Source organism: Oncorhynchus mykiss, chromosome 23 (genome assembly GCF_013265735.2).
Source record: "Oncorhynchus mykiss isolate Arlee chromosome 23, USDA_OmykA_1.1, whole genome shotgun sequence".
Lineage (NCBI taxonomy): Eukaryota > Metazoa > Chordata > Actinopteri > Salmoniformes > Salmonidae > Oncorhynchus > Oncorhynchus mykiss.
This window is the reverse complement of record NC_048587.1, coordinates 28,471,194-28,497,575: the sequence shown is the minus strand read 5'-3', so window position 1 is coordinate 28,497,575 and position 26,382 is coordinate 28,471,194. Positions and strand designations below refer to the sequence as shown.

Genomic DNA, 26,382 nt, shown 5'->3' with positions numbered 1-26,382 from the left:
TTGGATTGAATGGATTGCCGAAGGTCCTGTAAGGACCCTATATTTTTTAAGTTCAAAAACAGTTTGTTGTCAATATAGAACACTTGTAAAAATATTGAGTTCCTCCAAAATTACAAAAAATGTATGGCTTTTGTTGCTGTGCATCAGTTAAACTAATACAAATCCACAGTAGATAATCGTGTACCAATACAATCGTCCGTATTCAATCAGGAAAACGACATATGCCTATTACTATCATTGAATTCGTGGAATTCGACAAATATAACTATGGAATTAACTGTGCAGCAGTCCGATAATTCCTCAATAGTGTATTTAAGTTATGCGCAATGGAAAAATTTGTGTTACCGTATAATTTTTTTTTTTTTTTTAAATATGAAAAAATATTTATTCCAGGACCTGTGTAAAGATCGTTTGTATGAAAGAACATTTCTCACAGTAATGATATAAGGGCGCTCGGTCTGGATGCCTTCGAGAAACAATGTTACACTCTGAACTACTTAAAAAGGCTATCAAATGTTTCCTCAAATGTTTTCTAATGTGGGAACAAAGACGTTCGGTTGTGCTCTCGAACGACGTAGTCTATAAATAATAAGTGACAAATGTTCAAACGCAAATTTGGCCAAGCGTCACGAGAGCCTATTGAAATGTATGAAGCATGCGATTATGCTGAAATAACAATCAACTCTCTAGGTCATAGGTTGTGCATAGGCTAGTCTACTCTCAATTGTGCTGATGACCGATATGCAATAATCGATTAGGGGGACTGTTAATGTCAGTGCCTGAGACAGATGTCTGATATGTGAGCCTTGTAAAACGTAAGATATTTTTCAATGGTTTTAAATTTAGATAAACCTTTAAACTGTGTAGGGGGGGGGGGGGGGGGGGGGATAACAGTTTTGATAGTATTGTCTTTTGCACAGTTTGAGGTAGATATTTCTTACGATTTGTGCAAGTTTCAAACAAATTCCAATTAACACGATTGTCAATGGTGACCGTCGATTTAAAGTATGTTAATGAAAAGTGCTTATTGAAGGGTTCATTCACCGATAGAGCCTTTTCCAGTCGCCAACTGTTTTTTTCATTCGTTATCCACCCTTGCCCTCCCTTTACCTGAGAAGCAACAACAGGACTGACACCGGCTATTTTTAAATGCAGTCTTATGCAATAAGATTTTTCAAATTATGGAGGCAGGGCATATTGATCCCATTCCAGTTATCAGCATTACTTTATTTAAAAAAAAAAATATTGGGGAAATGACAAAGAATTATTCAGTGGATAAAAATACACCAACAGATAAAAGGACTGACATTATACAATAGGCCTATGCAAGATGAACCTGTGCTGGAAATGGGGTATGGCCTGCTTCAGTATCTGTGTCATTATAGATGTTGACAATGAGAATGACCCGTCAGAGTATTTTTTTTCCCGTTGCTTGTACATTTTTAGGGGAAGTACATACTGTCCGTAATGGGATTAAATTAAGATAGTTGCTTAGTGAAACTCCATATTTGGTGAGTTATGAACATATTTTTACATTATAAAGCTTGCAGAGCTGTCTAATGGGAGTTTGAATTAAGGTTATTCACATAACCACAGATCTATGAGCTAGGGACTATGCTGGTCACTCAATGAGATACACTATATCTGGAACTAAGCACCTCCCTCTGCAACTGGATCCTGGACTTCCTGACGGGCCGCCCCCAGGTGGTAAGGGTAGGTAACAAGAAACCTGCCACGCTGATCCTCAACATGGGGGCCCCTCAGGGGTGCGTGCTCAGTCCCCACCTGTACTCCCTGTTCACCCATGACTGCATGGTACATCTCTGGGGCCAAGCTCCCTGCCATCCAGGACCTCTATACAAGGTGGTGTCAGTGGAAGGCCCTAAAAATGTCCAAAAGACTCCAGCCACCCTAGTCATAGACGGTTCTCTCTGCTACCGTGCAGCAAGTGGTACTGGAGCGCAAAGTCTAGGTCCAAAAGGCTTCTTAACAGCTTCTATCCACAATAAGACTCCTGAACAGCTAATCAAGTGGCTACCCGGACGATATGCATTGTCCCCACCACTCCCATTTTTACTCTGCTGCTACTCTCTGTTTATGTTCCATGCATAGTCACTTTACCTCTATCTACATGTACATATTACCTCAATTACCTCGACTACCCTGTGCCCCTGCACATTGACTCTGTACCGGTACCCCCTGTATATAGCCTCGCTACTGTTATTTTATTGTTGCTCTTTAATTATTTGTTCTTTTTATACAGTTTTATTTTAGTCATTTTTTAATTCCGTTTATTTTCGTAACTACTTTAACACTTATTTTTCTTAAAATTGCATTGTTGGTTAAGGGCTTGTAAGGTAGCATTTCACTGTAAGGTTTCACTGTTGTATTCAGAGCATGTGACAAATACAATTGTATTTTATTTGATATACACAAAAGTATGTGAGATGTTTGACAAGCAGGTTATTAATATCAGAGTAATTCCGTCCGACGGGTGTGATGCGCGTGACCCCACCCCCTATAAATACCTGGGCACGTAGCATCACTCCCTCAAGACTCTTCCCGAAGCTACAAGGGAAGCGACATCTGGACTAGCATAGTCCCTAGCATAGAACCGTGATTGAGCTTGAGGGACTATGCTAGTCACTCAATGGGATGACAATACCAGAGTAAGTCAGTTCTCGTAGGGCACAGCCTAGAGTAACACATCACCATAGGTGTTCGAGACAGTACCCAGCCGAACTAAAGGATACTGTTGGGAGGAAAGGGCAGCACCAAGCACAGCTGAGCTCATACCGTGAGGGTCAGACACATTCACCCAGTAAAACCTTGCAAAGGTACTGGGGGATGCCCAGCTGCCAGCCACACATATGCCAGAGAGGGGGACTCCCTTAAGCAGTGCCCAAGAGGTGGAAACTCCCCTGGTGGAGTGTGCTACCACAGAGGATGGCACTGGGCCGGCCAGCTAGGCTATATGCTTGCAGGATAGTGTCTACAGTCCTATGTGACAACCGTTGTTGTGAGAGAGGCTTAACCTGTATTCTATCTCCAAAGCACAGAAACAGGTGATCAGGGTGACGGATCGCCTGATAGGACACAGAGCGCACACATCAACATGATGAGCCCCAGGGGGCATGGAGGTGGACAAGGTTGTTAGCACCATTTCCCTGTTTACGTGACCTGGGGGCAGGACCTTTGCTAGGAAGGCAGGATTTGGCTGCAGAGTAACGCTCGCCTTACCCAGGCCTAGACGATAAAACTCATCACTAACAGATAATGCATGGAGCTCGCCAGCTGTCTTGGTAGAGGATATGACCACCAGAAATACAGTCTTAAGAGAGAGGTTTGAAGTCTATAACTTCTAACGTTTCGAAGGGAGTTCTGGATAGTGTCCAAGAAACAGATCCAAATCCCATTTGGGAACTGAGTGGGCACTTGAGGGGCGCAATCAACAGACTCCCTTAAAAAAACTTGCTATGAGTGGGTGGCTGCCAAGTGGACCATCCTGCTCTTCGTCATGACATGCTGAAATGGCTGCTGCGTATACCTTATGTGGATGCAGCCCTGCCAGCATCTAACAAAGACCTTTATTCTGCAAGATTCTGGAGCAACCCCCTGCTCCCCACACCACTGGCAGAACACATGCCATCTCGTGTCATAGGTTGACATGGTGGATGGGGCCCTGGCACTCTGTAAGGTGTTAACAACAGAAGGCACAAGATCTAAACCAGACCATTTTCCCTGTTTAGCGGCCAGGCCCATAGCTGTAGGCAGAAGGGATTCAGATGCCACAATGTGCCCTCCACCTTTGAAAATAGGTCTGGCTTCGAGGTCATTCCCATGCTGCCCCCACTAGGAGTGACAGTATTTGGCCATCTTGGGGCAATCAGAAGGACCTGGTGGCCCGCTTCTGTCCAGAGTCTCTGGAATTAGCGAGATCGGGGGGAAGGCCTCTTCCTAGACCAAGTGACCAGATTGAGAACCAGAGGAGGCACTGTATGTTCCTCTCTGAGGCAAACAGATCCACTTCCGCTTCCCCCACATGCGACTCATTATTTGGGGATGTATTTGCCACTCCACGGTCCGGAGGGCCTTCCCTGGACAGAATGTCCGCTGCAATGTTCTGGAACCCTGGGAGGTGTACAGCTGTTAGTGAGGCCAGATTCTTATGTGACTACAGCAAAAGGGTATGTGCCATCTGGGAGAGGTGGATGGAACCCAGACCCCTTTTGTGGTTTATGTACGCTACCAGTGTGGTATTGTCTGTCTGTACCAGCACATGTTTGTCCCGCAGTTGTTGGAGAAAATTTAGCAGAGCTAGTTGGAGTGCTCTCATCTCCAGCATGTTGATGTGGTGTTTGGACCAGCTGGTACTCCATGTCCCGCTGGCCTCCCTCTCCCTCAATATTGCTTCCAGCCTGTCAAGGAGGCACATCTTTGAACGTTCCCTCTGATGGACTCTGCCCAGGCGTATCCCGCCTGACAGGAATATCAGGGATCGCCATCTGGCCAGTGCTCACTTGCATTCCTTGAACACAGTCAGGCGACAATACCTGTGTTCCTTGGGGTGTAAACCTTGAGCATTGAACCACCTCTGCAGGGGCCTCAAGCGTAGAAGGCCCAATAGGGTCAAAAGAGAGGCTGCAGAGAGGAGACACATCAGTCTCTCACACTGAAGAACAGTCACCTTCTGGTCTTGGAGAAAAGGATTCAGGTGAACTATAATTTTCTAGACTCGCTCTTCGGTGATGTGAGCCCTAATTAGAGATGAGTCGATCCGCATGCCCACAAACACTACAGTTTGTGTCGGGACAAGGTGGCTTTTTTGCATGTTCACCCTGAGGCCTAGCTTTGAGATGTGCTTCAGGAGAGATGTCGTGTCTGCTGCTGCCTGTTCTCGTGACTGAGCGCAGATTAGCCAATTGTCTAGAAAATGTTGTACTATCATCCCTTGTGATGTTAGGGGTGCTAGAGCAGTATCCATGGATTTTGTGAATGTTCTTGGTGCCAGGTAGAAGCCGAAAGGTAACACTTGGTACTTGTATGCTATGCCTTTGAATGCAAAGTGCAGGAACTTCCTGTTAGCCAGGTGGATCAGTATGTGTAAGTAAGAATATTTTAGTTCAACTGTGTTGAACCACTGGCCTGGGCTGATAGCCTGTAGAATGCTGGACAGAGATAACATATTGAAGGAGGGTTTTCAACCACTGGTTGAGAGGCCTCAAGTCCAGGATGGGGAAAAAATCACCATTCCTCTTGGGGACTTGGAAATATATTCCATAGAACTCACTGTGCTGTTCTGATGGTTTAAGTTGTCTGATTGCCTCCCTGCTGGAGAATAATGCAATTTCCAGTTAGAGAGCTTCTAACTGGGGCAAAACCCATCAGGATGACTGAGGGTGCCCATCCTTCTTCGGAGCAGAGGGATGGTACTTGTTATGCCTCTGCTGCATGTACCACTGCTGACCCTGAACCTGTTGAGGTGGCTGATTATGGCAAGGGCCCAAGTGGCTTTTCAAGGCAGGGGAGGGCTGAGGTCTAGACTGAAATAGTCTCTGGGTATGGTAATGTATTGCAGGGGGCCCCATGAAAGACTGCAGGGTCTCTGTCCTTCCATAGCGTGGCCGTTTGGTCCAAAATGTCATCCACACCAGCACCAAAAACTTGGCCTGGGGAGATGGTTAGCTCAATAAAGGGTTTCTTCACGGAGGCCGACATCTTTTTTTTTGTGAGAACCAAAGCTGTCTACGTGACAAGATGACCATAGACAGGGCTATGCCATTAGCATGTGATATCTCAACATTTAATAGGGAGAGGAGTGTGTACCCCTGAGTCATTTCAGCCATCAGCTCTAGAGTCACCGTCGGTGGACAGGCGAGCTATCAGAACGTGCAGGTATGCCTGCAGCAGAGGGGTTGCATTCATGAGGTGAGCCACCATGGCCAAGGTCAGGAGCATCCTTTAAGTGGTCGCCAGCAGCCCGATGAGGTCCTGGAGGCCAGAGGGGAGACCTATCAATGATCTCCTTGTCTGGAAGGACTATAGCCGCAACAATAGGGTCCATGGTCCAGTCCCAACTCCTCGGGAGAAGCCATGACGGTCCAAGGCTTGAAACATGGAACCTTGAGTTCACCTTAGGCCAAGACTAACACAGTTCATTGGAGAATTTGGGGCACTGAGGAATGTACAGTTGCCCGGGCTGCTGTTATGGTCTGGATTAATATCCAGAGCTTTCAGAACCCTAGAGAGGAGCTCCTGCATATCAGCTGATGAACAGGGTACTTCACTCTCAGCCCTCTCTGAGCCATGTTTTCGCTGACCCAGAACCAGCCTCAGAGGTCTCTTCGTCTAGGTCATTAACAGCAAGGATGGAGATATCATCAGGATCCAGTCTTAAATCTTCAATAGAGCCTGTCGGGCTGAGAGAGCGGAGCTGGGAAGACAGAGGCTGCCTGGGCCTCCAACTTATCCAGAGTAGGTCCCCACACATTCTCCCCTAACCTGGATAGGCGCAGTACCCATCCTCAAATTCCAGAAAGAAGAAGCTAGCATCCAGCTAACAAGCAAAAAGTAACGCAATTAGCCGGGAAACTAACAAGTGGACAGACACAAACAAGACAACTAATCCTCATGCTGTGATCAGGTTGGCCCAACCTGTTCATCCTACTTTGTGGTACAGCGTCGACCTGTAAAACAAACAAAAAAATTACAATGACAAAACACTGCAGAGCACTCCTGGGAGGAGCAAGGTTCACCCAAAAATGGAGTATACTCTACACACGATGAAAAACTCACCAATGAAGTCTTCTACATCCACTTCTCACTCACCTGCGTAGCCAAGGGAAGAAAATAGGAAGTGATGCTCAGGTATTGATAGGGGGTGGAGGCACACGCATCACACCCGAGGCATGGAATTACTCTGATATTAATATCTCGACTCATCCTGCCACCAGGTGGAAGGATATCCCATTGAGTGACTAGCATAGTCCCTCAAGCGAAATAGATTCGTAGCTTCCAGAGGCGTTGGAGGAGACACGTCATGCTCACCATCGATATCAAACGGTTCCCCATAATTAGGCTATAATAAGGCAGTTTTACTTGTACTGTGGTTAATAACCCACACTTAATAAGATAAATTACATTGTCCCTGTGCCATAAAAAAGCATGTTTTAAGTGTTGCTGTTAGACAATAATAAACATGTCTATGACTTATTTTGGATTTTAATGAATGGTTACAACTTCTCTGTAGGGAAGGTTTGATTGAATCCTGCCCATAAGTCTTATTATTATCATCATTTTTCCCAAATCCCTAACCTGTTTAAATGACTAAATCAATGGACCTACTTTAATGACTGAGGACATAATGAATTCCTAGTCAATCAATAAGACGACTTTACCCCTTATCTAGTAATTGAATGTGCCTGTTGTCAATAGAGAAGACTCAACAGTTATCACCACAGTGTAAGACAAATTCTTTCCCCATTTTATTTGCTTTGTAATGAAATGAGTCATAAATGTACATCTTTATTCACAGCAGTTATGAATAATGACTTGATAGGCAAGATACATTGGAGGGAACAACGCTGTCTTATAACAATTCCAACCTTAATGTAATCACACTGGCACTAGAACAGAACACTTATGGTTATAGAGCTAAATTAAATTGTGGAATAACCATTAAGGACATTGACTTTGGGACATTTCTACCATGTTGGCAGAACATATGATAGCAATCTCCAGCATTCTCTAGAATAGAGTGTGGGAGCTACCGATTGATCTTGCAGTGTTTATCATAAAACACTGCAGTACCTTCTTTAGCATATAATACCACAATAAGATGGCACCATACACAAATGGTTTACAGGGGGTTATAAGTAGTTTATAATGACGCATTATTTGATAGCCTGCTTTATAACACATTTATACAGTTATTGTATGGTCTTTGTTGTGTCAATAGATTGTAGATTGAACAACTCTTTCATTCAAGGAAAGACCCTACATAATCAGAACATAACTTCACAAATATCTTATGTCAATAACCTTGAGTATGCTCTTGCTACTGCATCTGTGCAGGTTATTGAAATAAGCTGACAGTTGCATTCATGAATTATGAATGTGTGATGTAGTTAAGCCATGGCCATGACACTAAATTGTTTGTCATTGACAGCTAGTAGCTGCTATTATAGACTCCCTACTGTTAAGTTCCCCAGCAAGAAAACCAAAAATTGTCTCTCAAACAGAAGGGGGAAGAAATAAAGAGTCACTAACAACAACCAAATGAAACAGGTGGGGTTTTAGGAGAGCTTCTGAAAGACAAAACATGGCGGTGTCCACTGAAAGTTGACTAGCAACAACAACCGGGACCTAAAAGACACCCACCATCTGCACCCACACAATTTGCCCATGAATAGGCAAACAAAAGAAAAACCCACACCAAACTAAGACAGGATGCAAAGCAAAAAGTGGAGCACAACAACAGTAAAGAAGATCAGATAAAGGATAATTTGTCTAGAAATCAAATGGGGAGAACAAACTAAAAATATGTTAATCCGCCACATCCCTCAAGGCAACTGGAGCACTAGGCCAGCCACTCTTAAATAGCACCTGGGCCAGCACAGGTGAAACACCTCCCGACTAACGAGATGGACAAGCCAGCACAGGTGTATCACTTACTGAATAACAAGGTGACACCAATCGGTGCGCCCTATGTGCTAACATCCAACCTCGTTAGCACATGGGGCGCATAGAAAATGGAAAAGCCTGTAACACTACCAATATTAAGCATCATATGGGCCACATACAGTAGGCTACATTTACACAAATCTTAGTGATAATATTGTGTTTAAATTAATTGTGATGATTGCCAAAGTATTGGGTTTGAACTCCAGTATGACAGGTGTCTGTGAGAATAGGTTCATTTTGGAGTGTGGTATTTAACACTTAAACTGCCGGGTCTACTCCCTTTACAATGCCAATGAGAAGCCATTTTGATTGCAACATTATGACAGTCAGATAAATACATTTCATATACAATACCAGTCAAAAGTTTGGACACCTACTCATTCCAGGGTTTTTCTTTATAACACATATGGAATCATGTAGTAACCAAATAAGTGCTAAAACAAAAATATATTTATATTAGAGATTCTTCAAAGTAGCCCCCCTTTGCCTTGATGACAGCTTTGCACACACTTGGCATTCTCTCAACCAGCTTCATGAAGAATGCTGCCTTGAAAGAGTTCCCAAATATGCTGAGAACTTGTTGGCTCCTTTACCTTCACTCTGCAGTCCAACTCATCCCAAACCACACCCAATTGGGTTGAGGTTGGGTGATTGTAAAGGCCAGGTCATCTGATGCAGCACTCCATCACTCTCCTTGGTCAAATAGCCCTTACAGAGCCTGGAGGTGTGTTTTGGGTTATTGTCCTGAAGAAAAACAAATAATAATGGGACTAAGCGCAAACCAGATGGGATGGCGTATCACTGCAGAATGCTGTGGTAGACATCCTGGTTAAGTATGCCTTGAATTCTAAATAAATCACAGTCAACATCACCAGAAAGCACCCCACACCATCACACCTCCTCCTCCATGCTTCACAGTGGGAAATACACATGTGGAGATCATTCGTTCACCCACACAGCATCTCACAAAGAGACGGCTGTTGGAACCAAAACTCTCCTATTTGGACTCCAGACCAAAGGACAAGTTTCCACCGGTCTAATGTCCATTGCTTGTGTTTCTTGGCCCAAGCAAGTGTCTTCTTTTTATTAGTGTCCTTTTGTAGTGGTGTCTTTGCAGCAATTCGACCATGAAGGCATGATTCACAGTCTCCTCTGAACAGTTGATGTCCTTTTAAATATACTTTTTGGGGGAAATGTCAAGGATGGAGGGGGCCATGAAAAAAAATTGCTAAGATATTTCAATTTGGAATTCATTTGGAGACAAAATGACTGCCTCCGGCGCTCTTGTGTTAAGCATCTCCCTCTCCTCACTGCCTCATTCAGAAATTCACTGCTGATTAGATATCCATTTACAATGGGCACCTCCTTTAGTTTAGGACTGTCATTAAAAATCCATCAGGCAAATTTGTTCCTCTGCACACGTTTCAGCTGTAACCTTATGCTTGTCTTTGTGCTTGCATAATTATATGACAATGGCAGGGTCAGCAAGATGCATTCAGAACAGGTAACAGGAGACCTGAATGGCATTGCAGGCTAAGTTTAGCACATAAGAGCTATCTTATGAGGTGCTCTAGCATTTCTTACTCAAGCACATAAGATCTGTCCATGCTTATGCAGTCTTATGCAGTCTGCATTTTCCAAGTGCGAAACATGTTTTGCGTTGCGGAGGGGCTTTTAACCTTGGTTGACATTACATCAGTGCACAGACTCAAACAACTTAATCTACCATGTCTTACCCTGAACAATAAGATACACTATTTCTGCATACAGTTCATTTTCTTAATAAAATGTATTCAACTCATTATATTTCACTGTTCAAATCCAACCTTGTAACTGAAAAGGCAGCATGCACACTCTCCAGCCACATTTCACCAACATGGCCATTGCATTCCCACTACAGGCTGTAGTCATTGAGCATGCATGATGTTGTATGTCGACATGCATGTTAGTTATAAATGATGATAACACAAACATTGGATGAAAGTATTCAAAAATGTTGTCTGAACGGCTGCCATTAGAATGAATTAATTGACTGCAAAATGCAATTTCATATTCACAGCTCTTATAACAGCTGAATTGTTTGATAATGACAAGTGAGTCATTTTACTATGCGTCACAGGAATATAATCATGCATCACAGAACACATATTGAAGTGAATATGTATTAACATAACTGCGGATATATTGCAGCGATATCAAATGCAAATTGCATCAGGAATGAAAGCACTGGATAAATCTGAATTTGCAAACTACCTACAGAATTCTCCCCAACCACAGACAGTATCTCTCCATCTGAAAATGGAATTAGCAGAATGATGAATAATGTATTGTGCAAATATCTGGTGTATAACTCTGTTGCCTTGATTTATAGCTGCTGGTAAATTGATAATTTACAATAGACCCTGATGACTCAAAAACCTCAACTGTGAAAACCTCATTAAAAGGAGCTGGAGTAAAACCATCAAAGTTGACTTCTGAATGTTGCCTTAGTTGTATATATTATGCATTTTCACTACTCTCTGGCAGCTAATATAATATATAGATCATTAGCGGTAGGACCCGCAGAGTCCTGCTGAACTGGGAGGTTTTGGGATGAGCATTTGGCTGTAGATTTTTTATTTGACCTTTATTTAACCAGGTAAGTCAGTTAAGAACAAATTCTTATTTTCAATGACGGCCTAGGAACAGTGGGTTAACTGCCTGTTCAGGGGCAGAACGACAGATTTTGTACCTTGTCAGCTCGGGGGTTTGAACTCGCAACCTTTCGGTTACTAGTCCAATGCTCTAACCACTAGGCTGCCCCGATTAAGGCACTGGTGGCAAGATGCCATGTATTTTTCATTCTATATTATATGTTCAATAAAGTACAAGTGATGAAAAAGAGGGGCCTCCTCACCTTCAATAGGCATGTCACACCTCTGCAGGTCTTTGTAGAATCAATTATGGTTTTTGTAATGGGTTTTAGAGTATTTTTTTAAAAGTCGTTTGAATTTTTGCAATGGTTGTACATCTTATAGGGACCTACTGGGTACAGACATCAATTGAATGCCTGTTCCACGTTGGTTCAACGTCATGTCATTGAAATAATGTGGAAACAATGTTGATTCAACAAGTGTGTGCCCAGTGTTGAGGAAACAAGTTATGAAAAATAGTTAGGTATTGTTTCAATGCAGTGGAACGAAAAATATTGTGTTCAGAACAAAGCACATAAGCAAACCTCTCAGCATTAATAATTGATCTCTTTTTATATGGCAATTTAGGACTCACTTGAAGTTGCTATGGTGACAGGATATTTTGAGACAGCCAATGACCTATGCAAAAACCATTCACTTCACTGGAACTAAATTAGATTGGTAGTACTGCTGTCTAATATATGGTTGAGAAGAACATAATCCCTTCTTTGCTTCGGTTTTTCAACAGAGGGCAGATTTAGGTCGTTAATATCAATGTAAAACATCTGTGAGCTGTTTACTGTGAGGGAATATGAGCCAAGTAGCAACCCTCAGCCTTGTTTTGATTTCTAATGCTGACAATATAAGAGTTGTCAAGTTAATAATGATACAACAAGGAGTTAAGGAAAATACATGGAACACAATATTCTTTACAGCAAATCCCCTGTAAGTCTCTTTATTTCGGATTACGTAAAAATTCCACATTTGAAAAGCTTTGAGGAGTTGCTTTGAGGCAAATCATGTTGTCCAATAACTCTGGAGCCCATGCAGCTGTTGGCCTTGGCGAATGAGTCATGTGTTGCCCATTTATGTCCAATTTCTCCCATGCAAATGCTTGACATGTGTGACTTACAGTTTAAACACAGCCCTTTGACTAGGCAGAAGATCAATGCCAGTGCAATCAAACCATTAATGCCACCTGTTCAACCTTGACCCTGCTGTTTTAAGAAAGGTAATAAAGAGCCAGCCTATTATCTTTACAATAATAATTGAGTTAATATAGAGATAGACAAAAGGGTAGATGGTTTACTATAAGGATCATCATTATGTCAGCAGCACGTGTTGTTATTCTTTTGGAAACATGTGTGCTCTAGATTTCCTTTCCTGGTAATGAGAAACGAATGTTGTTCATAAATGTCCTCAGAGGGCATATTGCTGGCACAACTAATTCACATCAATCCAACTGACAAATATGTTGTGGAGAAGCTTTGCTGACTATAACATGACAGTCAAGATAATTGAAATGGAAAGCCTCCCATTTACCAACCAATCACCTGGCACATCCCTTTCGGTAAAGTTAAGTGATCACTGCCACCTGTTGGATCACAGTAGAATTTCAACTCAGAAGGAAGTGTACGTTATTATTTCTCTGAATATTTATGTGAAATATCAATGAAGATGTGGTTACATTCCACAATCATATTTGGATGTGCTATTCAGAATATGATCAGAACTCTCCCTGTAATACCCCTGTAAAACCCCCAAAGAGAATTGAAGAGTGACAGTTATAACACAAATACAAAACATATGTGCAGATAGATTGTAATGTAATTCAAACCTCAGTACATTTTACTACCCTGACCAATACCACAGAGTGTTACAACCACACAGTACCCAACGAGACGTCAATAAAATGGAATCTCCTGGTATTTTCTCCTTGAGGCAAAAGCCCTTGCACAGAAACGAGTTAGGTCAAGAGTCATGGTGGTGGATGCCCTTTGCTCCCAGGGCCAAAGGGCCAAGAGGATTAAAGCAACTTAAGTATCTCACAACCAAGTGAAATTAGCAATTAGTTGCTCAAGTTCCTTTACACGCTGTCAGAAGACTGACAAGGTCATTCAGTTCATCCCTGACACAGCAAATGACAATCTTCATTAGTGGTGTCATTATTATTACTGAATGAAGCGCAGAGGAAGCCTTGTTATTGCAGGTGGGAATGTGGCAGCTGGGAAATCTATTTCTGTTTACATATCAGGGAGTTTGTTTCCTTGCTCTGCTCATGATCTCTCCCAATGAACTATGTACACTGAACAAAAAATTTGAACGCAACATTTAAAGTGTTGGTCCCATAATTCATGAGCTGAAATAAAAGATCCCAGAAATGCTCCATACGCACAAAAGCTTATTTCTCTCAAATTTTTTACGCAAATGTCTTTACATCCCTGTTAGTGAGCATTTTATCCCTTGTCAAGATAATCCATCCCACTGACAGATGTGGCATGTCAAGAAGCTGATTAATTATCATGGTCATTACACAGGTGCACCTTGTGCTTGGGACAATAAATGACCCTTCTAAAATGTGCTGTTTTGTCATAACACTATGCCACAGATGTCTCAAATTTTGAGGGAGTGTAAAGTTGGCATGCTGACTGCAGGGATGTCCACCAGAGCTGTTGGCAGAGAATTTCATGTCCTTTGCTCTACCTTATGCCACCTCCAACGTTTTAGAGAATTTGGCAGTATATCCAACCTGCCTCACATCTACATCTACATATCTGGCTTCGCATCTGACTATACCACAGGTTTAGGAGGTGGGTTGCTGAGGAGTATTTCTGTCTGTAGTAAAGCCCTTTTGTAGGGAAAAACTCATTCTGATTGGCTGGGCCTGGCTCTCCAGTGGGTTGGCCTGGCTTTCAAGTGGGTGGGCCTATGCCCTCCGAGGCCTATCCATGTGAAATCCATAGATTAGGGCCTAATGCATATATTTAAATTGACTGATTTCCTTATATGAACTATAACTCAGCAAAATCTTTGAAATTGTTGCATGTTGCGTTTATATTTTTGTTCAGTATATTTATTCCAATGGAAAGTAGACACCAGTGCTAAATAGCTACCAGGCAGGACCTGAGATGCCACTTTGGACTAGATCTAGGTGGGAATTATGTTCACCAAACTGTACCGTAAATTTCCCAATCCAAAACTTATCCAAATGGGAGGTCCATTTCACTTAAGTTTATTCTCGACCATTTTGTGAATACTAGCAGATGCAAGCAGGTTGCATGTGCCGATCCGCATGGTGCTGCAATTATCATTGTAAAGTCATATTATAGAAGACCAAGCAGACAAAAAATCTGGAACAAAGACAGGAAAAGTCTGTACCATTTCCAAGGTCACTACCCTTCCTACTGTTTCGTATTTTACTGGCAGGGAAATTGAATATAAACACAACATGTAAAGTGTTGGTCCCATGTTTCATGAGCTGAAATAGAAGATCCCAGAAATGTTCCATGCACACAAAAATCTTCTCTCAAATGTTCTGCACACATTTGCTGTCACGGCCGTCGAAAGAACTAGACCAAAGCGTAGCGTTGTGAGCGTACATTTTCCTTTTACTATAAAAATGACAACAAACAATAAAACAACCGTGAAGCTTACAGGGCATAATGCCTCAAACAAAGTTAACTACCCACAAACACAGGTGGGAAAAAGGTCTGCCTAAGTATGGTTCCCAATCAGAGACAACGATAGACAGCTGTCCCCGATTGAGAACCATACCCGGCCAAAACAAAGAAATACAAAAACATAGAAAATGGAACATAGAATGCCCACCCAAATCACACCCTGACCAAACCAAAATAGAGACATAAAAAGTATCTCTAAGGTCAGGGCGTGACATTTGCTTACATCCCTGTTAGTGAGCATTTCTTCTTTGCCAAAATAATCCATCCCCCTGACAGTTGTGGCATATCAAGAAGCTGATTAAACAGCATGATCATTACACAGGTGCATCTTGTGCTGGGGACAATAAAATGCTACTAAAATGTGCTGTTTTGGCACACAACACAATGCCACAGATGTATCTAGTTTTGAAAGAGCATGCAATTGGCATGCTGACTGCAGGAATATCCACCAGAGCTGTTGCCAGAGAATTGAATGTTCATTTCTCTACCATAAGCCACCTCCATTGTTGTTTTAGAGAATTTGGCAGTACATCCAACTGGCCTCACAACAGCAGACCATGTGTAACCACAGCACCCCAGGACCTCCATATCTGGCTTCTGCACCTGCGGGATTGTCTGAGACCAGACACCCAGACAGCTGGTGAAACTGAGGAGTATTTCTGTAAGTAATAAAGCCCTTGTGGGGAAAAACTCATTCGGATTGGCTGGGCCTGGCTACCCAGTGGGTCCCCTGCCCAGTCATGTGAAATCCATAGATTATGGCCGAAGGAATTTATTGAAATTGACTGATTTCATTATATGAACAGTTACTAAGTAAAAAAAATAATCATTGTTGCACGTTGCGTTTATATTTTCTGATCCGTATAGAATCAGCTCTGCAGCCAAATAGGCATAGAGAACATTGCACAATCCTGTGTGCCTTACCATCCCTGGCTGAATTGAAAGTAGTGAATAATTTCTTGTGGCGCTCTACTGATATTGAATTTGTGTTTGTACATATCAAATTGTAATCACAGTCAGAAATATCCATTTATACATGTAATTCAAGTATAGCTTCAAGTGTCAAAATGGGTTTAGAGTTGAGCTATTTTTTGTTATTGGAGGAAAACATCTAACCAAGGGCATATTTTTTGTGATATAAGTGGTTTTAATATGTAATCTGTATACAGTATATGCATGCATGAATAAATCTAATTAATGCAAAGGACCAAAGGGACTTCATGACTCATAACTTCATAAAGAATTATTGCAAGCTGTTGATTTGAATCAAAAGCCTGTGCAACCATAGCTGCGGGAAGTAGGGGTACTGAGGGTGCTGCAGCACCCTCTGATAAAACATTTTTTTAAAGTATATATATATATTAGTTTCCCTCCCTAGGCCTTTATTACTCTTTTATGAATGGAGAAAGATACCTGTCAGGAGAGCAGAGAAAAATACTATTAGTAGGCCTATGTTTTTTCCTTTATATAACAGTCTAAGTAGATCATATCTCTATTTCATTGTGGATTGTGTCAGTGAAATAGATATTGAATATAATGCTAACCATTTCTTAAGAGCCCCATACTGCAAATCTACTCAATTTGGTTCAAATAGATGTGTTATGTTAGGTCTTTCTCAATTCCCTCTCTTCCCCTTGTCCATAAATGTGACAGTTTACAGCACAGGAATTTCATGAAGCACACATGGTCACTTTGATGAGGCCTAGGCTATTGTATGCTAATTTTTAACATCTGATGAACAGTTCCAGTGAATACCATCTGCCTTTGAGCCTGTGTATAGCCTGATTATATCCATCAATCATAATCGAATAACGTATTGCCTAACAGAAGCATATACCATGTTAAGCACTGCAGTGCTGCCCTCTTCAGTACAAGTTGCACATTTAAATCCCTTGACGTTAATAAAATGTGATACAATAAATAAATAGCCTTTTAGTTGTGTGCGCAAATGTAGCCTTATCTACCCTTGGCAGCATTGGAAAATCACTATCGTCATGCAACTCCCATCAGTCAAAAACGAGACCCCTATTGGGGAGGAGTGTAAGCTTTGGTGGCTCCGAGCGGGAGTTTACACTAGTTACCACAGCCACAACACCACTATTAATTAAAACGAAAATAAGCTTTTTAGTCTTAATTTAAAGTTAGTGTTAGGCATAAGGTTAGCAGTGTGGTTACGGTTAGGTTTAAAATACAATTGTAAGAAAATTGGGCGTGGTTTACAACTTTGTGGCTGTGGTAACTAGTTACGACCGTGTGTGGTAGAGTAAGTTATTCATTGTCGACGGTCGACTGGAGTTTGAATCTTCAGGGATAACGGGACACTTAAGATGTCGAATTTTTACCATTAAGCGTCATGGCATTTGTCAAATGTTCATGTGCGATTGTTACTAGGTTACTGTTTATTCTGATCTCAGTCAGAGTTTGGAGATTGCTTAAAGATGACAATACTGGTTTCTTACAATCCTCTTTCTACCCCTCGTTCTCGAAATGATCCTAACTTTGAAAATAAAAACGGAAAAGGATTATAAATGGTAAGATTCTGTTCATTTATTCTAGTATAGCCTACGTTATTTTAACATACTGTCTATAATTTGTCATGTGCAGGCAATCCAAATATTTTAATCCTAAAGACATAACAGACAACATAAGATAGTGTAAAATTACTTTTATTTTAACTGTAAAATTGGTTTTACATTGGATATTCGGTGATCTCCACATCTTTTTGTTTAACATTTTGATTAATACTGTTGTCTTCTGGCTTTCAATCTTCAATAGCTCTTACACAAAGCATGCCATGACTATGGAAATTATATATTCTGAATCAGGGGAGGATGGACAAAAACCCATGCCTTCAAAATGTTTTAAATAATGTAATGTTCCTTAGCAAGAAAACCAATTAATGTCGCTCAAACAGAAGGCGGAACTAACAGAGTCACTGACAACAACCAAAACGAAACAGGTGAGGTTTTGTGATTCTGTCTTTCATCATTTACAGAACTGTTGTCTGTTTGTCTCTTCGACCAACTTGTAAACCTGAAAGATAGCAGCTTTAACAGTGTCCTAGTCTGAACTCTGGTCAAGCAATAAAGGGGTGTACACTTTGAGCTTTCCCATAAGAACACATGAGGAGCAGTGACCAAATATCTCACTGCCATTTTAGGGATGTGGCAATCCACTCAAACAGAGTGAAATATACATCCTCCTCGTTGTTGTTAAAAGGGTGTACAAGCCGGCTGTTCCGATCAGGATAGCCTGACTGGATTCGGAGCGCTTGCAGATCAATCTCTATTAATCGAATGGCATGCACGCGTTCTTCTTGTTTTAGTCTGGCTGCACGTTCTCATTCTTGTTGGGCTGCACATTCATCTTGTCTTCCCTATGCTCCAACTCTAATTTCTGTTGTTCAAGCTCTAATTTTTGTTGCACCAACTTTGCCTTCAGTTTTAACTCCCTTATTTGCACGTCTACGGGATGTTCTCTACTACCTGCAGTGCCCTTTTCATCAGCCTCACTCAACGAGAGGATTTCCCCTTCCACCAAAATAGTACCGATCAACTCTGGCTACTGCTTTTGGATCGCCACATGCCACTTTGATGTCATAATCCTTTGCGATGAGCAGAGTCACCTATGTGCATTCATCTAGCATCTCCCATGTATGGTTTTCCACAAATGCTTCCAACTTAAAGTCCATGACTTTATTTGTATTTTATGTAACTTTCAAAATGACTCCACCAATCATATAACCCCTCAAGGTGGATGTCAGTGACAGAAACTCTACTACAAAAGTGTAATTTGAACACTCGGATATCTGGGCACAGCAGAGCTTCAAAGTAGGTGACTAGCGTGACTACCATACTCATGGGAAACAATGTCCCACATAAGCCCCCCCATTTTGTTACATTCCCCAACAAGAAAACCAATGATGTTGATCAAACAGAAGGGAGAACTAAAAAATAATCACTGATACAACAACCAAAATCAAACAGATGGGAGTTTAGGAGAGGTCCTGACAGATACTCATGGGGGTGTCCACTGAAAGTTGACTAGCAACAACAACTGGAACCTAAAAGACATTCAATTTTGTCCTAGAAGAGGCAAACTAAATTAAAACCCACACCAAACCTAAAGACAGAAAGCGAACCAAAAATTTGTGCAAAACAACAACAGGGAAGATCAGACAAAGGAATATTTTTTCTAGAACTCAAGTAGGGCACGCCAACTACAGGTGTTGACGTTCCACATCTCCCAAGACAACTGGAGTACTGGACCAGCCACTCTTAAATAACACCCGGGCCAGTACAGGTGAAACACCTTCCCAATAATGAGATGGCAACCAGCACAGGTGTAACGCGTGCTGACTAACAAGGTAACTCCAAATCGGTGCGCCCAACTGTACGTGCTAAAGTGCTAAAAGTCCAACCTCAAAACATAAATGGAAAAACCAAAACCTGTAACAGTAAACAAATAAACAAAATATTAAGGCTTTAAATCTTTAATAGCTCTTACACAAAGTGTGCCATGATTATGAAAATGAGACATTCTGAATCAGGAGAGGATGGACAAAAATCCACTGCTCATTTTTTGTTGACATGTTGAAGATAAGATTTAAAGCCGTAAGAATTGTTTAAATAGCTCTTACACAAAGCATGCCATGACTATGAAAATTATATATTGTGAATCAGGAGGATGGACTAAAATCCAAAGCTTTTAAAACATTTTTTTTTTGAGAAAAACAAGTACTAGGTCTTTAAATCTTCAATAGCTCTTACACAAGGCATGCATTGACTATGCAAATTATAGATTCTGAATCAGGGTAGGATGAACCAAAATCCACAACTTTTTTCTTCATTTTGTTTGTTAACATTTTGAAGAAAAACATTTATTCCGGCTTTAATCTCCAATAGCTCTTACACAAAGCTTGCTATTACTATGACAATTATATATTCTGAATCAGGGGAGGATGGACAAAAATTCACAACTCTTTAGCCCCCAAAAATCTGGTGGAAAAAGTCTACTCGGGCTTTAAATCTCCAATAGCTTTTACACAAAGCATGCCGTGACTATGCAAATAATACTGTATTTTCGGAATCAGAGGAGGATGGACAAAAATCCACTGTTTTCTTTATTTTTGTATTATTTATTAAAAAGCTAGGGTGGGATAGGGCGGTACCCATAGAATGAAGAATGACAAGTGCTTCCAAAATAATATGTGATTGTTTTGTCAAAAAAATCATAAAGATAAAAAAGTGGTTAGAATTGGATTCATCCTGATATGTGTTGGTTCCATTTAAATCAGTGTTTTCTGGCCGTTATTTGGGCTTAAAATCCTCTTATATTTGTAATTCCATATTTATTTTGTATTTTTTACCACTGCTCTATCCTTTGTGTTTGATTGCTATTCTGTGGGTTTAAGATTTACAAATATATATATATATATACACAGTGAATGGACCATAATTTGTGGATAACTTTGGATAGCTGCATGCATCTTTCAAATGCATGTGAATGGAATAAAGAGTTGTCACAATAATAAAGAAAGTACATTTTCTACATCAACCCGAGGTTCTCGCCAGCCATCTTGCATTTCCTGATCATTATAATTCCTTCCATCTGGATTTTGGAACTACATCATCAGGAAAACAAATCTAGTGACCCTCAGGTACAGAAAACAGATGGAGAGAAGTCGTACAGCTCCATGTTCAATGTATGCATGAAAGTTATGAAACATTTACTTACAACTTCACTTATCTAATTTCAGTGTAAGAAAATTAACTCATGGGAAAATGTGAAACGCATAATTTCTCTGAACAAAACTGTGGGGAATTTAACTGTTCAAACTTATCTAAACTGGAACTAGTTTTAGTTTCTAGACTATTCTACCTTTCACTTTTCTTAAATCTACTGTAGCTTGGACCCTTGACCCTTAATCCATAAATTAACATTCAGGAGACATATAACATAAATTCACATGGCCTATCTACACAGATGTTGATGTATTCACAAATTCACAGTCAACAACAGGGTCACATCTAAGTACGTTCCATTATTAACATACACTTAGTATACCAAACATTAAGAACATCCCCTTTTGCCCCCAAAACAGTCTCAATTCGTCGGGGCATGGACTCTACAAGGCGTCAAAAGTGTTCCACAGGGATGCTGGCCCATGTTGATTCCAATGCTTCTCACAGTTGTGTCAAGCTGGCTATATGTCCTTTGGGTGTTGGAACATTCTTGATACACACGGGAAACTGTTGAGCGTGAAAAACCCAGCAGATCTGCAGTTCTTGACACAAACCGGTGTGCCTGGCACCTACTACCATACCCCATTCAAAGGCACTTAAATATTTGTCTTGCCCATTCACCCTCTGAATGATACATATACATAATCCATGTTTCAATTGTCTCAAGGCTTAAAATTCCTTCTTTAACCTGTCTCCTCCTCTTCAGCTACACTGATTCAAGTGAATTTAACAAGTGACATCAATAAGGGATCATAGTTTTCACCTGGTCAGTCTATAGCTGTGTTCGAATACTCATACTAACCGCACTAACCATACTATTTGTGATGTAATTTGAGTATATAGTATTCTTATTGGTCATAGTATGGATATAGTTAATATGCCAGCAGTTCCTGGATGTCGTACTACATTCGCCAAAATACGAAGTATACAAGCAGTGGAGACTAAGGTCCATAATGCAATTCTTCAGAAAATGGGGATGGCTTCACATCGTTTTCGCCCTGTCTATCTACTCCGATTTCAGAGTCTCGCACGCAGAATAACTGATGAATTTACGAACGCTCAACACCCGTTGAATATGGCCGGTGTCAGTAAATGTTGGCAAAAAAGTGTAATTAAATTGTTGCCAGCAGCACAGTTACAGTCACCAATGCTCTGATAACATGAACACTGCCTAACCAGCTCTGCTAGGGCGAGTAAAATGGTCAGAGTGAGGTGGTCTCTCATTTGTGTCTGGAAGCAGCTAGCAAGCTAGCCAACATTAGCCAGTTAGCTTGGGTGCGTGACCATTGTTGTGAGGCCAGAACGCTCGGGTCAACCCTACTTCTTGGCCAGAGCGTCCAGTGTGCGCTCTGAACGCTCCAAGAGCGAAATGCTCAGAATTTACAAACTGACAACACTCTGAATTTCCGAACGACCAGATTGCACTCTGGCTCTCCAGATTGATTTTTAGAACACACCCAAAGTCGTAAAATGTCTAGCTAGTAATTTGTTATGCTTACAAGCTAGCAAGAGGTTGCATAGCAACAGCATCAACTTCCGGTAGACAGGCGAAGCGCTAGTACGCTCAACTGAAAGGATACCATTAGTTTAAAGTATACTAAAATCATCTAATAGCGTATAGTATGTAGTATATACTCATTACGTATGTAGTATACAGTATGTTAGTATGGGTATTCAAACACATGGAAAGAGCAGGTGTTCTTAATGTTTTGTATACTCAGTGTATAAGGTTATTTCAATCACAGTGACAGAGCTCTCAGGGGTCATTAGGGGACTCTGTCCTTGTCCTATCCCTACCCTGAGCATTTTACTCTAGCACATTTTTGAGTGCTTATTATCTGTGGTTTGGCCCTCTGTTCACTCTCTTGACATTCAAGGCTCTTTACCAACTCGTCCACGGTTTGCCTCATCGACTGGATCCTGGCACTCCATCAGGTCCTGCTTATCCCTCTAATCATAGGGAAATGGCTCCTCCCACTGGGGAGCGGGGTCATGTGGGACAAACTTTTCCAGCTCCTGCTAATCTTCGTTGGCACTGCAGCTGACATCTTGGAGTTCACCAGTGAAACGCTATCTGATATCAGGTTTTCGACTGTTCGTGCACACCATTTTTTTTAGAGCATACTACAAGAAGTATAATGACATGCATACGTTGTCTGTATTATGTACAGTTCACAGATCATACAGGAGGCATGTACAGTGAATTCGGAAAGTATTCAGACCCTTCTTGTTTTCCACGTTGCGTTACAGCCTCATTCTAAAATGGATTAGATACATTTTTTACCTCATCAATCTAAATAAATACCCCATAGTGACATAGAAAAACATTTTTTACCTCATCGATCTAAATAAATACCCCATAGTGACATAGCAAAACATTTTTTACCTCATCAATCTAAATAAATACCCCATAGTGACATAGCAAAACATTTTTTACCTCATCAATCTAAATAAATACCCCATAGTGACATAGCAAAACATTTTTTACCTCATCAATCTAAATAAATACCCCATAGTGACATAGCAAAACATTTTTTACCTCATCAATCTAAATAAATACCCCATAGTGACATAGCAAAACATTTTTGCTAATTTATTAAAAATCAAAAACAGAAATCCCTTATTTACATAAGTATTCAGATGCTTTGCTATGAGACTCAAAATTGAGCTCAGGTGCATCCTGTTTCCATTGATCACCCTTGAGATGTTTCTAATTTACAACTTGATGTTTCTTTAATTGTGGTAAATTCAATTGAAAGGACATGATGTGGAAAGGCACACAACTGTCTATTTAAGGTCCCACAGTTTACAGTGCATGTCAGAGCAAAACCAAGCCATGAGGTCAAAATAATTGTTTGTAGAGCGTCAAGACAGGACTGTGTCACAGTGTCCTCCCATCAATCTTAAATGGAAGAAGTTTTGAACCACCAACTCTTCCTAGAGCTGACTGCCTGGCCAAACTCAGCAATTGGGGGAGAAGGGCATTGGTCAGGGAGGTGACCAAAAACCTGATGGTCACTGACAGAGCTCCAGTGTTCCTCTGTGGAAAGGGGAGAACCTTTCAGAAGGAGAACCATCTCTGCAGCACCAAACAGGCCTTTATGGTAGAATGACCAGACGGAAGCCACTCCTCAGTAAAAGGCACATGACAGCCTGCTTGGAGTTCAATCTTGGTTTCATCAGACCAGACAATCTTTGGCCTGAAGGCCAAGCGTCACATCTGGACGAAACCTGGCACCATCCCTACGGTGAAGCAAGGTGGTGTCAGCATCATGCTTTGGGGATGTTGTTTGGCAGCAGGGACTGTGAGAATAGTCAGGATTTAGGAAAATATGAATGGAGCAATATACAGAGAGATCCTTGATGAAAACCTACTCCAGAGTGCTCAGGACCTCAGACTGGGGTGACGGTTCACCTTCCAACAGGACAATGACCCTAAGCACACAGCCAAGACAACGCAGGAGGGGCCTCGGGACAAGTCTCTGAATGTCCTTGAGTGTCCCAGCCAGAGCCCGGACTTGAACCTAATCGAACATCTCTGGAGATGTCACGCCCTGACCTTAGAGATCCTTATTATTCTCTATGTTTGGTTAGGTCAGGGTGTGACTCAGGTGGGAAAGTCTATGTTTTCGGTTTCTTTGTTTTTGGCCGTGTGTGTTTCCCAATCAGAAGCAGGTGTCTATCATTGTCTCTGATTGGGGATCATATATAAGTTGTCATTTTACTTTTGGGATCTTGTTTCTGTCTGACAGAACTGTGTGCTTTTGTTTTTTTGTCTTTGTTATTTTGCTTGGTGTCATCAATAAAAATACGATGTACTCCTACCCCGCTGCGCCTTGGTCTCCTTCTCCCAACGAGAGTCGTTCCAGGAGAGATCTGAAAATAGCTTGCAGCGACGCTCTCCATGCAACCTGACAGCTTGAGAGGATCTGCAGAAAAGAATGGGAGATACTCCCCAAATACAGGTGTGCCAAGCTTGTAGCATCTTAGCCAAGAAGGCTCGAGGCTGTAATCGCTGCCAAAGGTGCTTCAACAAAGTAATAAGTAAAGATTCTGAATACTTGTAAATGTTATTTACTTTTTACTTTTTAATACATTTGCAACCATCTCTAAAAACCTGTTTTTGATGTGTCATTATGGGGTATTGTGTGTAGATTGATGAGGGAATTTGATACATTTTAGAATAAGGCTGTAATGTAACAATTTGGAAAAAGTCAACCAGTCTGAAAACTTTCCGAATGCACTATATAGGTCTAAAAAGGGCCTTAAATGGCCACTTTCATAACATTGTTTGTGATTCTAATGTAAAACCCATTTAAAACATCCTGTCTCCCAATTGTTGCTATGTGAGAATTACCAGAACAATGAGATACCAAAAACATTTTCCATTCCCGCTGGCGTAAAATCAGCCCATTGACTTGTTGAGCTGTGTGTTCTGTATTCCTCCCAGGGAGAACAGCCCTCAGCTGGTGTATATAATCCTAGCGGGGTAGACCTGGAGCATGTTACAGTTTCCTCAATCTGGCTGATGGGTCTACATTTCATTTTATTATTAATATCGGCAGTGAACTTAACTCTCCTCGACACCGGCTATGGAGATCTGTTCGAATGTCGAGGCTCATATTCTTTAGGGTGAATTACAGATTTGATGATTTTTACATGCAGATGCCAAGACTTTCATGGTGGGTTTGAGGGTATATGAGTGGGACAGCCATAATCATAGACAGCATTATGGATGTCACATCTATGAAGGTACACCTTAAGATTTCTGTTGTAGACATTGAACTGCAGAAAGCCTCCCCCACAGCCCCACCTACTTTATCAAGTTCTCTCTTTGTAGCATGACTGTGGCCAGAAAAGACCCACCCAATAAGGGATATGTTTAGAATTTGGCTAACGAGACAAACCAGCGCTATCGTAGCCAAGTTGCAAAACAAACAGCTGAGCTGATTTGTGTGCTTATCACCACTTCCTACACAAACTACTAGGATCTCAAAGATAATAGGAAGATGCAACACTTAAAGATGCACTCCGGGATCCATATTCATAACATTTTACAAATTAGATTCATAACATATGTAAATTGAAAAATGCGTATCCTACAAATTGCAAAAATTGTAACATACCACATGAAATGGATGACATGATAATATACTATTGGATGAAGTTGTTAACAAAAAACAGGGATCACTTTTGGCTCGTGAGCAACACTTTAACTACTGACTGAAATAATGTAAAAGCTAGATTGCATCTTAAAGGGATAGTTTGGAATTTTGGCAACTTCCCTTGAGCTAGAGCTAGTTAGCAATTGCGCTAATGTTTGGTAGCAACTTCCTTCAAGCTAAATGCAGATACATAAAAATGGTATCCACGAGTTCATCTGACTCTGGGTAGATAAAGGGCTTTATTACCAAAATTCCAAATTATCCCTTTAATCTCTACAGGATTGTTGGGTCCACCGCGGGATGGTTGAGCTAACGTGATTAGCATGAGGTTATAACAACATTTCCCAGGACAGATATCTGATATTGGCAAAAAGCTTAAATTCTTGTTAATCTAACTGCACTGTCCAATTTACAGTAGCGATGACAGTGAAAGAATACC

The 26,382-nt window shown here is 41.2% G+C and overlaps 1 pseudogene; it reads left to right on the top strand.

Moving 5' to 3' along the window:
* The first annotated feature begins 17,279 nt into the window (after positions 1-17,279).
* On the top strand, positions 17,280-25,271 carry LOC110503098 (annotated as a pseudogene).
* Positions 25,272-26,382: the final 1,111 nt, after the last annotated feature.